Raw genomic sequence first — 14,794 nt, forward strand, 5'->3', positions numbered from 1 at the left:
CTCAGAGCCCAGCGCTCAGAAAAGCCCCCTGCCCACAGCTGTCCCTGCCACCCCTCACTCTCTGCACAGAGCGCGTCACACTCGGAGGTGTCGTCCTCTCTCGACTGGTGCAGAAAGTTGGGGACCAGCTTCAAGGAAATGCTCTGTTTTGGCAGGGCCAACTTTGCACAAACTCAATCTACCCAGTTATATCAATGCCCAGGGCCAGGAATAACGGAAACTTCCCCAGAAGAGCTCTCAACTCCTCCCTCATCCCGGCTCCCCTTCCACACCATCCTTGTGCTCCCCGTGTTGGTGCCATCCCTGCTACCTGCCTCTCCCTTCAGCCCCACTGCTCACCTCTCTCCCGCTCTCCTGCAAGCCTGAGAGCCCGTCTGTGGGCTGGGAGCAGGCGTTCGCCTGCTGCTCCTTGCCCATGTTCAGGATCCTCTCGTGGGGACCTGACAGTGACAACAAGGGGATCTGTTCCCTCCTGATGGAGCTGCTGTCCCCAGAGTGGGGAGCCTGGGGTCTTTGTCCCCAGCAAGGGCATGGTCACCATGGGGCCCGTCCCCTTACAGCAACCTTATGGACATGATGCCACTGCCATCACAAAGCCCTGGTGGTTTCCATGGGGATGTTATTCCGATGCCCTGGTAGAGACCACTGAGACCCTATCACGCTGCCTTTGTGGAGACTATGGAGATCCCATCATGATGCCTTGGTGGAGACCATGGAGAAAGACATCATCGCAATGTCTTGGTGAAGTCCATGGGGACCTCATCATTATTGCTTTTTTTGAGATCTATAGCAGAGAGCTTCACAAGGCCGTAGCTGTTGCTCTGCCCACTAATCCTCATACCAACAATCCTGACTGGCTCTCTTTCCATCCCTAAGCCTAGCTCACTGCATTGCCCTGCTCTCTCACCTGCACCTTTCCCTATCATTTCAGGCTATTACCTTCTTTCTCTTGCTGGAGTCTTCTTCTGCACTGACTCACTTCCAATTTAAGGCCCTCCTCACCAGCTTGGCCAGCTGGTTGATGTCCTTCATTTTGGCAGCTGGGAGGAGTCTCCTTCCAAATAAAATGTCACACCTGGCAGTTTTGCTGCCTTGCTATGGGCTCAGCTCCAGGTCCTCCTCCAAATCCTGCTTAAAAAGAAAAAGTAAAGTAAAAAAAAAATCTTTCCTCATTGTCCACTCCATTTTCAGTTTGTAATAAGATGGTACGATTGTACAATAAAGCAATATGAATTGTGATATCTGAAATGCAGAATTAAACCATGAATCCTTAGGACATGTTTCCCCTTGTTGCATGAGTGCATGCCCAGATGTGCAGGGATGCTGCTGCTGGAGGCAGGTTCTGTGCATCCCTGTGCCAGAGAAAAGGCCGCCCCAAGGGAATTGACTGAAGACTCCAAAGCCCATGGAGAGATCAGCAGGTTATGAGGAAGCTCCAAAAGTCCCTTTGCCCACTCTGCCTGTTGACAGCACCAGTAGCACCTTTGCTGGGGCTATCTGGCCAATAAGCACAAGAAAGGAGATACTCAAGGGGTGCCAGGCATCCAAAGACCATGCGAGTGCCATAGGCACCATGGGTGTATGTGTGCAGGTGCTGTAGGTGGGCACATGGAGCACTTGTGACTGTCACACCTGCCTAGCCTGAGGGACAGGGCAGGATGGCAGATTTCTTGAAGCAATCTCTAGAAAAGTGAAGGTGCTACTGAAGAAATCTCTGTTCATACAATCTAGCAGGGTGAACAGGAATTCAGGGGAGGGGAGCAAGAAGGGTTTGAGAGTTGGGAGACCAAAGCACAGAGCTTGGAGTGATGTGCCTCCCCTTTTTGCAGCATTCTGCATGTAGGTGGGACAGTTCTGCATGTAGGTGGGACAGTTTTCCCTACAGCCAGTGTTGGAATGTCTTTGTTTGGGTACAGGACAGATGTTTAGACATTTCTTGGGCTTCACCTTGTTGGTGAAGGTTGACTGAAGCCAAGCAGGGCTGCACTTGCTAGAATCCCAGTCCCATTCAGCCATGAGCCCACATTTTCCTGTTCAAAGTTCCCTGTTTAGTCAAGCTGAGCTCCAGAGATGTTTCCTAATTTTAACAACTGTTTGTATGGAGCATTCTTCTGCTTGACAGATGCTTAATTAATGGCTGCCTTTCCTGAGGTCCTCCACCCTTCAGAGCTACTTGCCTTGGTCCATCCTATGGAAGAGCTCCCTGTATCCAGGCTGTCCATTCTGCTTGGCATCCTCAGCAAGTTTGCTGATGACACGAAACTGGGAGGAGTAGCTGATACTCCAGAGGGCTGCGCTGCCATCCAGAGGGACCTTGTCAGACTGGACAACTGGGCAGTGAAAAACTTCATGAAATTCAACAAGGCCAAGTGCAAGGTCCTGCACCTGGGGAGGAATAACCCCAGACACCAGTACAGGCTGGGGACTGACCTTCTGGAGAGCAGCTCTGCGGAGAAAGACCTGGGTGTCATGGTGGATGACAAGTTGACCATGAGGCAGCAGTGTGCCCTCGTGGCCAAGAAGGCCAATGGAATCCTGGGCTGCATTAAGAAGAGCGTCTCCAACAGGTCGAGGGAGGTGATCCTGCCCCTCTACTCAGCCCTGGTGAGGCCGCATCTGGAGTATTGTGTCCAGTTCTGGGCTCCACAGTACAAGAGGGATGTGGAGCTGCTGGAGAGAGTCCAGCGCAGGGCTACAAGGATGATCAGGGGCCTGGAACATCTGCCCTATGAGGAGAGGCTGAGGGAGCTGGGCCTGTTCAGCCTGGAGAAGAGAAGGCTGAGGGGGGATCTAATCAGTGTATATAAATACCTCAAGGGAGGGAGTGCAGAGGATGATGATGGTCTCTTTTCAGTGGTGGCCACCGACAGAACTAGAGGTAATGGCCACAAACTGAAACACCAAAAGTTCCACAGGAACTTAAGGAATATTTTTTTAACAGTGAGGGTGACATAGCACTGGAACAGGCTGCCCAGAGAGGTTGTGGAGTCTCCTTCTCTGGAGATCTTCAAAACCCGCTTGGATGCAGTCCTGTGCCACGTGCTCTAGGTGTCCCTGCGTGTGCAGGGGGTTGGACTAGATGATCTCTAGAGGTCCCTTCCAACCCTAAGCATTCTATGATTCTATGATTCTATGATTCTATGAGACTTAGGAGAAGAAACTTCTTCCTTCTGGCAACAGGGCCTCCTTGCCTGCTTTCCCCCAGGCACACAAGGTGTCCTGGATCAGTGTCCTGCCCTAGGCCTTGAACACTCCCACCCACACACTGCTCCAACCAAAAGCCTTGGGCAAAGCATGGTGGAAAGGATGTCCGTACTCAGGGAATGGGCACCTCTATTTGGTCATTCTGCTTGTTAACACACATGAAGGGTTGACCTGGCATCAGAGGAACCTGCACGTTGCCTTTTCCTATCTGCAATCACGACTTCCAACTCTCTGCTCTAATCAGCCCCTGGGGAGGCTTTGCTTGGTAATGAACCACAGTGGGACCCATTAACCCTCCAAGAAACTTGGGGATGTGCTTCTGACTTGAACTTCTGGAGAAGTTTCTTCAGTCTCCTCTCAGCATCAGAGGTTCATGAGCTCAGCACCAACTACTCCCAAGAGGTCAGTCAAATGCAAAACCCCTCAGGAGCCAAGGTTCTTGCCATAATTTTCTTCAATTTTCAAATCTTCTATAGCTAATTGGAAAGGAGTGTCTTAACATTAGACTGATTACAATGAGCACCTGGAAAAGAAAGATAGATATTTTTTTTCGAGCTTTCTTTATTGTTCCATGTTCTGAATCAGCCATACGCACTTTCTCCACTTCCTAGAGTGTCTCCCAGTGAAGTCTGGACATGTGTGAAAAGTAATGTTTTTGAGGGGAGACCTGTATGAAGAACCTTCTTGCTCAGCTTCCCAGCCCTGCCACTTCCCTCATCAGCCACTGGGGCCCTGGATCACTCTGGCTAAAATCAAACTGTTTTTCTCACTCTGTAGCTGAATTTTACAGCTCATGTGCACCAATTCCCACCTGAACTAGCTGCAAACATGTAAAAGTATTAAGTATGATAAAACAAAATAACCTGGATCCTATGTCAATAGGAAACAAAATCCAGACCTCAACTGTAGGTTGAATCCCGAGTTGCCTCCAAGATGCTCCACAGCGTACAAGGAATAACCTTCCTTGAACCTCTTTTCACAAACAGTTAGTAAAGGCTGGATAGACACACGGTGAAGGAGCTGGTTAAGAGACAACAAGAGTCTCCTGAAAGACTCCCTGAAGCTCAAAGCAGCAAGGGAAGAGTTGAGAGGTGTCTGAACGATAAAGAGCAAGGGGAGAAGGAATACTCAAACCATGAAAAGTGCAGATGTGCACTTTCAAAGTGATAAGTGTCAGACCCCATCCATGTAGTTGCCTCTGTCAAATGCGGTTGTCTGGAATTCCCTTTCTAGTCGATGGAGGGGAATAAGTGGTCTTAACAGACACTTGATTTCGGCACCACATGGGAACACAACCGCCCCAGGGAATCTGCTGAGAGCAGACTCTCTATGTGGTCAAATTGAATCCAACCCTAAAGCAGATTTTAGTCATAAGTCAGAACATTCTCATAGAATAACAAAAATTATCCCTTCAAAAACTTTGCGCCATTTTTAACATTATGAAATACATTTTCATTCTTCTTATTTGGCAGCACCATGTTGGTGCACAACACTGCCCATGGCCATGAAGTAAGGCAGGAAGCAGATTCCTAGATAAAGTTCTCAGGAGGATCTGTGTTAAGGGCACCTTTGCTCTTTTCTGGCCTATCATCTCTATCTTAAGCAGCACAGTGCATGAAACCCTGCTGAGGAAGTGAAGAACAGCGAGCCTGCTTTGGTGCCTCCAGGAGGAAGACTGTCTTCTGCCACAGACTGTCCTCCATCCCACTTCTACCCAAAGAGCAGCCCACAGCAGTTATCATGGAGCTGAGGCTCACCCTCATCTCAGCCTGTGCTCAGACTTTGTGCTCTTTCATCCCACAGAACTTTGATCCTGTCTTACCAAACGCCAAACCCTCAAACCAAGCCCCAACCCCAGGCAATCCCACAGGTCTGCCCAGGGCACACACTTGCCAGGGCAGGGAGAGAGATGTGACCTCTCCAGTTGCCCCTTTCAGACATTTCTCAGGCTTCACCTTGTTGGTGAAGGTTGACTGAAGCCAAGCAGGGCTGAACTTGCTAGAATCCCAGTCCCATTCAGCCATGAGCCCACATTTTCCTGCTTTATTCTTTTCCTCTCACTGAAGCAGGAGCAGGGAGAATTGGCTTTCCCCAAACCATCCTTACTTTACCGGACAATATTTCTGACTTCCTCCTTTGCAGCCTCTCCCTTCTTCCCCTTTCCACTTGCTGCCTTATTGACTTGAAGGCCACATGCCAGTTCCCTCTTTAGACTAGCTGGGCTCCAGTGATGTTTCCTAATTTTACCAACTGTTTGTATGGAGCATTCTTCTTCTTGACAGATGCTTACTTAATGGCTGCCTTTCCTGAGGTCCTCCACCCTTCAGAGCTGCTTGGAGCTGTTCTCCTCAGAGTGGGGAACCTGGCGCCTTAGCCCCCAACAAGAACATGGTCACCATGGGGACCACCCGCTCACAATGGCCTTATGGGCAGGCTACCACTGCCATCACAAAGCCCTGGTGGTTTCCATGGGGACCCTATCATCATGCCCTGCTGCACACCATGGCAGACCCCATCATGATGCCTTTGTGGGGACTATGGAGGTCCCATCATGATTCCTTGGTGGAGACCATGGAGAAAGACGCTATCACAATGTCTTGGTGAAAACCATGGGGATCCCATCATGATGCCTTTACAGAGATCCATAGTAGAGATCTACACAAGGCCAGCTCTGTTGCTCTGCCCACTAATCCTCATCCCTACAATCCTGACAGGCTCTCTGTCTGTCCCTAAGCAGAGCTCCCTGCATCCCACTGCTCTCTCCAGGGGTTCCTTTGTCCACATCACTTGCACCTTTCCCTGCCATCCCAGGCCATCAATTCCTCACTCTTGCTGGAGTCTTCTCCCCTGAGTCACTCCCAGTTTAAGGCTCTCCTCACCGTCTTGGCCACCTGGCTGAGGACCATCAGGCCAGCAGATGGGAAGAGCCTCCATCCAAAGGATATGTGACAACCTGCAGCCTTGCTGCCCTGCCATGGGCTCAGCTCCAACTCCTCCTCCAAATCCTACTGAAAAAATAAAATGAAAAAGAAGAGAAAAAAAGTGAAGGAGAGCAGGAAAGACCCTTGTTGTTTGTCCTCTCCAATTTCATCTTGTAATAAACTGGTATGAGGGTACATGAAAGCAATATGAATTACAGTATATGAAATGCAGAATTAAATCATGAATATTTAGGACACATTCTCCTTCTTGCATCAGTGCATGTCCAGATGTGCAGGGATGCTGCTGCTGGAGGCATCATCTGTGCATCACTGCTCTATCCCAGAGCAAAGGCCACCACAATGGCACTGGCTGAAGACTCCAAAGCCCATGGACAGACCAGCAGGTTGTGAGGATGCTCCAAAAGTGCCCTTGCCCACTCTGCCTTTTGACAGCACCAGCAGCACCTTTACTGGCTCCATCAGGCCACCAGGCAGGGGAAAGGGGATACCCAGGGAGTGCCAGGCACCCAAAGGCCAGGGCAGTGCCTTAGGGACCATGGGTGTGTGTGTGTGCAGGTGCTGTAGGTGGGCACATGAACCATTTGTGACTGTCACACCTGCCTAGCCTGAGGGACAGGGCAGGATGGTAGATTTCTTGAAGCAATCTCTGGGAAAGCGAAGGTGCTGCTGAAGAAGTCCCTAGGCCTTGGTAGCCAGTGCTCCATCCACTCTGAGGCCCTCATTAGCCCAGGCCTTGTTCATATCATCTGGCAGGGGGAGCAGAAATTCAGGAGAGGAGAGCTAGAAGGGTTTGAGAGGGCAGAGACTGGAGCAGAGACACGGCGCGGTGAGGATGCCTCCCATTTATGCAGCACCCTGGATGTAGACAGGATGGGCTTTCCCTACAGCCAGTGCTGGAATGTCTTTGTTTGGCTACAGCATGGAAACGCAGGGTGCCCTGGAGCCCTTACCAAGGGACATGATTTTCCTGCAGGTGCCCTGCTGCATTTGCCAGAGACATGTGATTGTGCTGTACACCCCAAGCATCTGACAAGGCCCTGCAAGCACTTTTCTATGCCATCAAATCAAGTATCCACACTGAATTACCAGAGCTGCTGCTTCATGCCAGAACCTTTATACGCCTCATCTTCATAGTTCCTGGGGCTGCCATTGTATTTGGCGTCTGGGGTCATTTCAGATGGGCAATGCAATTCTCCTGAGGCCCCCACCCTGATGCTCTAGGATGATGCAGGTCTCCAAGGAGATGCATCAGAGCAAGTGGGCCCTGGCACATGCCTTGGACCTCCTCAGTTTTCTCAGCTGTCCCCAGGTGTTTGTGTGGGAGCAACTGGTTCCCATCCTCCATCTCCAGTGACTGCAATTGCAGCTTAGACAAGGAACTCTCTTGCAGACTTCTATGTTGAGCTCACTTCAGTTTTGAAAGGGAAATCACTTGAGCTGCCTGTGGAGCTTGTAGGATTTTTCTGAATCCCACTTCATGTCAGGGTCTTCTAGACCAGCAAGAGATGCCCAGACTGACACATTTGAGTCAATCCCTGAACCATGTGTCAAGGAGCTCCCTTCATGTCCTAACTAGGTGTCCTGCCTAGGTCAGAGATGAGAATTGGGTGTTCCACAGGAGCACATTTCCATCTGTCATAGGTAGTGATCCTCTGATGAAAGAATTTGCAAGGTTTGAAAGAGTTGCTCTCCACTCGATGGGAAGAGACAACAGGTGATTACTTCAGTCTATTGCAGTGAACATTTCCCAGGAGGAGGGGGCACAAGGGACAGAGAAATTGGTGAGTTCAGCTGGGTCTCTGCTCCTGAGCAGGGCCAGGCTCCTGGGACGGAGGCAGCTCGTGGCAGCCTGGCAGCACTGCCCAGAGACAGCCGAGTGCAGGAGCAGCTCCTGTGCCAAGAGCAGCAGGGCTGCGGGCACTGCCTGCTGCTGCGGACAGGGGAGGAGAGAAGGCAGCGAGAGGGGAACGGCAGTGTGGAGTGGGAGGACAGAGGAGACCACAGCTCTTAACACGGTGAGTTTGTGCTTACAGGACAATGCTACGGAGCTTCTTGAAGGGGACATAAGAACTCATCACACCCCATGGCTGGCAGCATTTTTCTCTTCTTTCTTCTGGCTTTTGCAGTGCAGAGGAAGAGGAGCTGCTTCAGAGCAGGGATTCTCTACCATACCACCTATGAGCAGGGCATCCTGCTGCCTTCCCCAACAGAAACAGCAGTGATGTGAAGCCGGGGTGTGCAGACAGGGTGAGAGGTCTGCACTTCAGAGCAGGGTCCCTGCACCCAAAGGTGCCGTGTGCCCGCAGCAGTGACTGTGTCGCCTGTGAAGGTCAGCGCTCAGCCTGCCCAGGGAGCTCCCCACAGGACTGAGGGGAGAAGTTCTGGGTGGGAGGATTATCCTCTACCAGGACAGGCTCCTTCTCCTGCTGGGAGGGTGCTGCGGGGGTCAGCTCTGCTCACAGGTCTAGCTGTGAGCACATTTCAGGGAACACTTTGCAAAAGGAAAGGCAAGGCAGGTATTTCCTGGAAGAGAAGCCAATGTGATGCTGCATAGAATTTCCTTCCACTTGGTAAAACGGAAACAAAACTGTCAGATTTGGACAAGAGACTGAGACTCATTTAGAGATTCAAGGAGCTGGCAAAGAGTCTGCCAGGGACATCCGAATGTCCCCTCATCCATCCCTTAGTGCATAGACAGCACCAGCTTCTCCTGGGCTGCTGCATCAGGGTGTATCTGATTTGCTCTTAACACCTGCAGACATGGGGGTGCCCCTGGACAGTGTCCTGCTCCTGGGAGGTTTCTGCAGGAAGAACTGGGCTTACTTCTGAGTGTCGTTGTCCTTCATCTGAGTGAGGTACAAGTACATGACAGTGAGGGACAAGGCTCGGTGATAAAGCAGGTCCCATGACAAAGTCCTAACAAGGGTTTTTTTTTTTTTTTTTTCCTGTTGGGATGCACAAGGATTTGTGCTGAGAACGACTGAGGCACCAAAGATTTCTGCTGTATCAAAATATGTTCCCACAGTGAGTAGGCACTGTGTGTGTGTAGAACTGTGTGTTCGTGTGTGCACCATCATATATATTATTTATACGCACACTTATATATCAACAGACTCCTCCAATTATCCTTTTGCAGAGATGACTTGATTTCTAAATGTTGAAGAGCCCTGCCATAGAAGGGGTGGACATCGTCTCCTGCAGCTTGTGTGCATCAAAGCTACTCCTTCTCTCTGCAGTGCCTGGAATAAGGGTGCAGGGTTAAAAGAGGCATGAGGACAAGGTCTATCTCTAGACCTCTCGACATGTAGAAAGGGTAAGGTCTATCCTTGTTTCCCTTTGACTGTTGTTCTCCCTTGTTGGAGTGAGATCTGGTGTGGCAGACTCAGATACAAATATCTCTGTTGAGGAGGGCAAGAGTGATGGGGGTGATTCCCTCACAGAGCTCTTCTCCTTCAGATACAACTGCTGTGAGGGCTGTATTCCGCTTTTATGCTGGTGAATGGAGAATATTCCCACTTGGTCTCTGGACTAAGTCCATGCCAAGCAATGCAATATGCCATTCCAAGGCATCTCCACAAATACCAGTCAAAGACTAGTGCATCTATTTCCACCTGCAGCAAAGCAGAAACAACTCCTCCGGAGCTATGGGCAGGAGTCCCTGCTGAACTTGACACACTCAGCCAGTTCAAAGTGGAGCACCAGAAATGGAGCTGAAATAAGGGAGAGAGGAAATGTTGGGAGTTCCTTGAGAAACTGAAATGTTTTGGCTCAGAAATGCCTGCCCTAACTTTCCGCTTTCTTTCCTTCCTTGGACAGGACTCCTGTGCCCCTAAGGAACTAATGTCCAACAGCAGCTCCCTCAACGAGTTCCTGCTCCTGCCATTTGCAGACAGGCGGGAGCTGCAGCTCTTGCACTTCTCGCTCTTCCTGGCCATCTACCTGGCTGCCCTCCTGGCCAACGGCCTCATCATCACAGCCGTAGCCTGCGACCACCGCCTCCACACCCCCATGTACTTCTTCCTCCTCAACCTCTCCCTCCTCGACCTGGGCTCCATCTCCACAACTGTTCCCAAAGCCATGGCCAATTCCCTGTGGAACACCAGGGACATTTCCTACTCGGAATGTGCTGCCCAGATATTTTTCTTCATCTTTTTGTTGGGAGGAGAGTTTTCTCTCCTCACAGTCATGGCCTATGACCGCTATGTTGCCATCTGCAGACCCCTGCAATACGGGACCATCATGGACAGCAGAGCTTGTGTCAAAATGACCGCAGCTGCCTGGGCCAGTGGTTTCCTCAATGCTGTCCTGCACACCGGGAACACATTTTCCATACCACTGTGCCAAGGCAATGTGGTGGAGCAGATCTTCTGTGAGATCCCCCAGATCCTCAAGCTCTCCTGCTCACACTCCTACCTCAGGGAAGTTGGGCTCATTGGGGTTACTTTCTCTTTGGGCTTTGGGTGTTTCAGTTTCATTGTGGTGTCCTATGTGCAGATCTTCAGAGCTGTGCTGAGGATCCCCTCAGAGCAGGGTCGGCACAAAGCCTTTTCCATGTGCCTCCCGCACCTGGCTGTGGTCTCCTTTTTTGTCATTACTGCATTGTTTGCCTACCTGAAGCCTCCCTCCATCTCCTCCCGACTTCTAGACATGGTTGTGTCCATTCTGTACTCGGTGGTGCCTCCAGCCCTGAATCCCCTCATCTACAGCATGAGGAACAAGGAGCTCAAGGAGGCACTGAAGAAACTCATCCAGTGGGTACAAGGTCAGTGATAACAACTGTTTCATTCACTCACCAGGATATCTGCCATTGAGGCTGTATTTTCTCCATTTCTTTCTTTTTTACTTCTCGCTTTTTTCCTTTTTAAATTCTCTCTTTTACATCCATCTTAAACTAATAAATACTAAAATAAAGATTCCTAGTTTTTGTCATGTCTGCACAGGAATCTCTCATTTAGCACTTAAACACAGCCCATGATAAAGTAGGAAGCCAGGCTTCCCCCTTCACTAGCAGAGAGGGGGGATTCTCTGAGCCGCTTGTTTGAGCTCCCTTGGATGTGCCCAGTGCAGGGAGGAGAGTTTCCCTCTGCAACGTCTTTTCCAGCACTGACACCAAGGGACCTCTGGGGTACAGAGTCATGGCGGGACAAGGGCAGGTGGGCTGAGACCAGGGGTCCAGTGTTGTTTAGGAGATCTCAGCTCTCGTGCCTATGGTTAGAGTGTCATCTCAAATCTCTCTAATATGACAGAAATGACAACCAAGTGTCACCACAGGTTTCCATGGCTCCATGCAAAGCTCCAACACACAAAACTGAACATTAGTGAATTGACAGAAAGCCTAGAGGCCGCCTTCCTGTGGCAGTTCGGGTGGGAGGCAATTGCCTGGTGACATCTGAAGAGACAGGGTTGTCCCAGGCACGGGCTAGTGCCTATTGCTCTGATAGAGGAAATGTGATACTCACATCTTTCTAGAATGCCTGGTCAGGGCCTGGTGGGCATCTTCCTTGGCCATCTGAAATAGCACTAGATGCTCACTAGTGCTAGAGCCACGCTCACTAGGAAGCTGAGACATGTGGAGATGTTGACAATGTAAACTGTGACTGTAATTCATTTTGGACACTTGATTCATTCACACTGAAGTAGGCCTGCAAGGCCATGATACATGCCTGGGATTTTTAGCACATCTGCATGGGCAGGAGCTATGAGGAAACTCTGCCTTTCTTTAGTAGTTGCTAGGAAAAGACTCCAGGTTCTCTCAGGTTTTCCTACTTGTGCCCAGACATTTGCACAGAGTCTACTGGGGGCCTGGAGCCAGCTGTGTCCCCCAGGGAGTAGTATTGGGTCCAATCCTGTTCAACTTCTCCATCAGTAACCTGGAAGAAGGAACAGAGTGCACTCCCAGCAAATTTCGTGATGCCCCTTAGTGTGAAGGGGCAGCTCAGCTGTGTGGAACTCTTTGAACATGAGGTCTAGGGCCTGAGTTCAAGCTTGTAGTGCCCTGGTCTCCACCACACGTCAGCACCTTCACCTCGCAAACCACAGGAGGACTCACGTCCTTCCTCCCTGCACTCCTCCCAGCGGACAACTCCTCCCCAACAGGCTGAGGGAGCCTGAGGCCTCCTTGTCCACCCAGAGGTCATGTCCCAGATGGACTCCCATCAACACTGCCAGCTGCTTGTTCCCAAGTGCCTGTCCCAGGAACCATTCTCTGGAGGGGACTGTTCACTTGTCACAGCCACAGGCAGTGCAGGGCCAAGAGGATGGTGACAGCCTGTTCTTCCAGCATTGCCTTGAACAAGCGGCTTGTGAGGAGCAGGAATGGCCAGACCCCATGGGTGTCCCTGCACCAGCTGTAGGGAGCAGCTTGGGGACGTGGTTGAGTTCAGCACCGAGAAAGTGTGGGTGCAGCAGCAGGGCTGGTCATCACTGGTGCTGGTGGGGCAGCGGTGGGAGAGCTCCTGGCAGGTTCCCTTCTCCCAAGGGGAACACAGGGGCTTCCATGTGTGCCCATCCCTGCACCCGCCCACGGCTCCCTGGCTCCACTGTGCAGGCAGCACCCAGGACAGGGTGCTCAGCCCTGGGGAAATGTCCCTCTGACATGGTCCCCATGACAGCCCGCACTGCCCTGACCCCCCACAAACCCTGCTGGCCCCAGCCTTGTGCCATGTTGGGGTTGGTGCAGAGCCGTCCTTGGCCTCTGAGCTGGGAGGGAGGCTGGGCAGGGCCGGCTGGTCCTCTGGCTACAGGCACCGAGGCCGGCAGGAAGGAGCTGCCCAGGCAGCCAAACACTGACACTGAAGGTGACCTCAGTGACTCTGCAGGCTCCCTTCCCTGGGCCTCCTGGGTCCCCATTGCCTCTTGTGGGACTGCAGAGCTCTCCCTAGCGTAGACATTCATTGCTTTTGCCCTTTCCATTTGAGTGGCTCCCCTTGAGTTTCTGAAGCTCCATTCACTGCTAGGAACATGGTGCCCTTGGAGATGCCCTGTGGTCTCCTGGAGGCTCCATATCCATCTTCAGCCCTGTCACATGGAATATATGGCTTGGCCATTCACCATCTGGAGGAACTCTGAGCACCCACAGTGAGAACTGAATCCAACCCTCCTTCCCTAACACATCATCCATGAGACCATTGCTGGAGGTCCTGAAGAGCCCTGAGAAAGAAACAGACACTTTGATGGTGAAAGTCCCTGAGCACATTTTAGAATCTGACTTTGGAAGGAGAGGCCAACCTTCAAGTACTGCAGTGAGGAAATCCACTTTTATTTGAGCGAAGCCAGGACTGACACAGAAACACAAGGACAGACATATTTACAGCAGGTATGGCAATTACACAGAGCTGGATCATGCTTCTGGCAAAGCAGGATGCATTCAAAAACTTATGTAAAAAAATCATTATAACCACAGAGAGAATGCTCAAAGCACAGAACTATCTGAGATGCATTAGGAACCACTTGTTAGAAACGACAGGGAGCTTATTTCTAGCACCGAGCCAGTTTCATTAGGGCGTTCTTGAGATCCTTGTTCCTCATGCTGTAGATGAGGGGGTTGACTGTTAGAGGTACCACTGCATACAGAACAGCCACCACAAGATCCAGAGCTGGGGAGGAGATGGAGGGGGGCTTCAGACAGGGAAACGTGCCACTGCTGACAACCATACAGACCACGGCCAGGTGCGGGAGGCACATGGAAAAGGCTTTGTGGCGGCCCTGCTCAGAGGGGATCCTCAGCACAGCTCTGAAGATCTGCACATAGGACACCACAATGAAAACGAAACATGCAAAGATTAAACAAATACTAATCACAAGAGTCCCAGCTTCCTTGAGGTAGGAATTTGAGCAGGAGAGTTTGAGGATCTGGGGAATCTCACAGAAGAACTGCTCCACCACATTGCCTTGGCAGAGTGGCAGGGAAAATGTGTTCCCAGTGTGCAGGAGAGCATTGAGGAAACCACTGGCTCAGGCAGCTGCGGTCATTTTGACACAAGCTCTGCTGTCCATGATGGTTCCGTATTGCAGGGGTCTGCAGATGGCAACATAGTGGTCATAGGCCATGACTGTGAGGAGAGAAAACTGTTGAAAGTGAGAAAAATACGAAAAAAAACTGTGAAGTACATCCCCAGTAGGAAACGTCCCTGATGTTCCACAGAGAATTGTGCATGGATTTGGGGACAGTGGTGGAGATGCAGCCAAGATCGAGGAGGGAGAGGTTGAGGAGGAAGAAGTACATGGGGGTGTGGAGGCGGTGGTCACAGGCTACGGCTGTGATGATGAGGCCGTTGGCCAGGAGGGCAGCCAGGTAGATGGCCAGGAAGAGCGAGAAGTGCAAGAGCTGCAGCTCCCGTGTGTCTGAGAATGGCAGGAGGAGGAACTCGTTGAGGGAACTGCTGTTGGGCATTAGCTGCCTCCAGTTACGTGGGACTGTGCAAAGAGGTAAAGACAGTGACATGTCAGGAGAGACCTTTCTTATCAAAACTCTTTGACATTTTCACATCCTCTTCCACCTATGCAGACAGAGATGCAGATGTAGACACATGCTCCTTCTTGTCAATATCTTAGTTCAGCTCTCTGTCTGGAGTTCCAGCTCATACTGGCTGAGTGTGCCACGAGCAGCAGGAATCTCCATCTATGGGCTCCAGAGGGATCAGTTCTGC

The sequence above is a fragment of the Tinamus guttatus genome, unplaced genomic scaffold (assembly GCF_059628265.1).
Source record: "Tinamus guttatus ecotype Peru unplaced genomic scaffold, ASM5962826v1 Tinamus_guttatus_pri_ptg000800l, whole genome shotgun sequence".
Classification (NCBI taxonomy): domain Eukaryota; kingdom Metazoa; phylum Chordata; class Aves; order Tinamiformes; family Tinamidae; genus Tinamus; species Tinamus guttatus.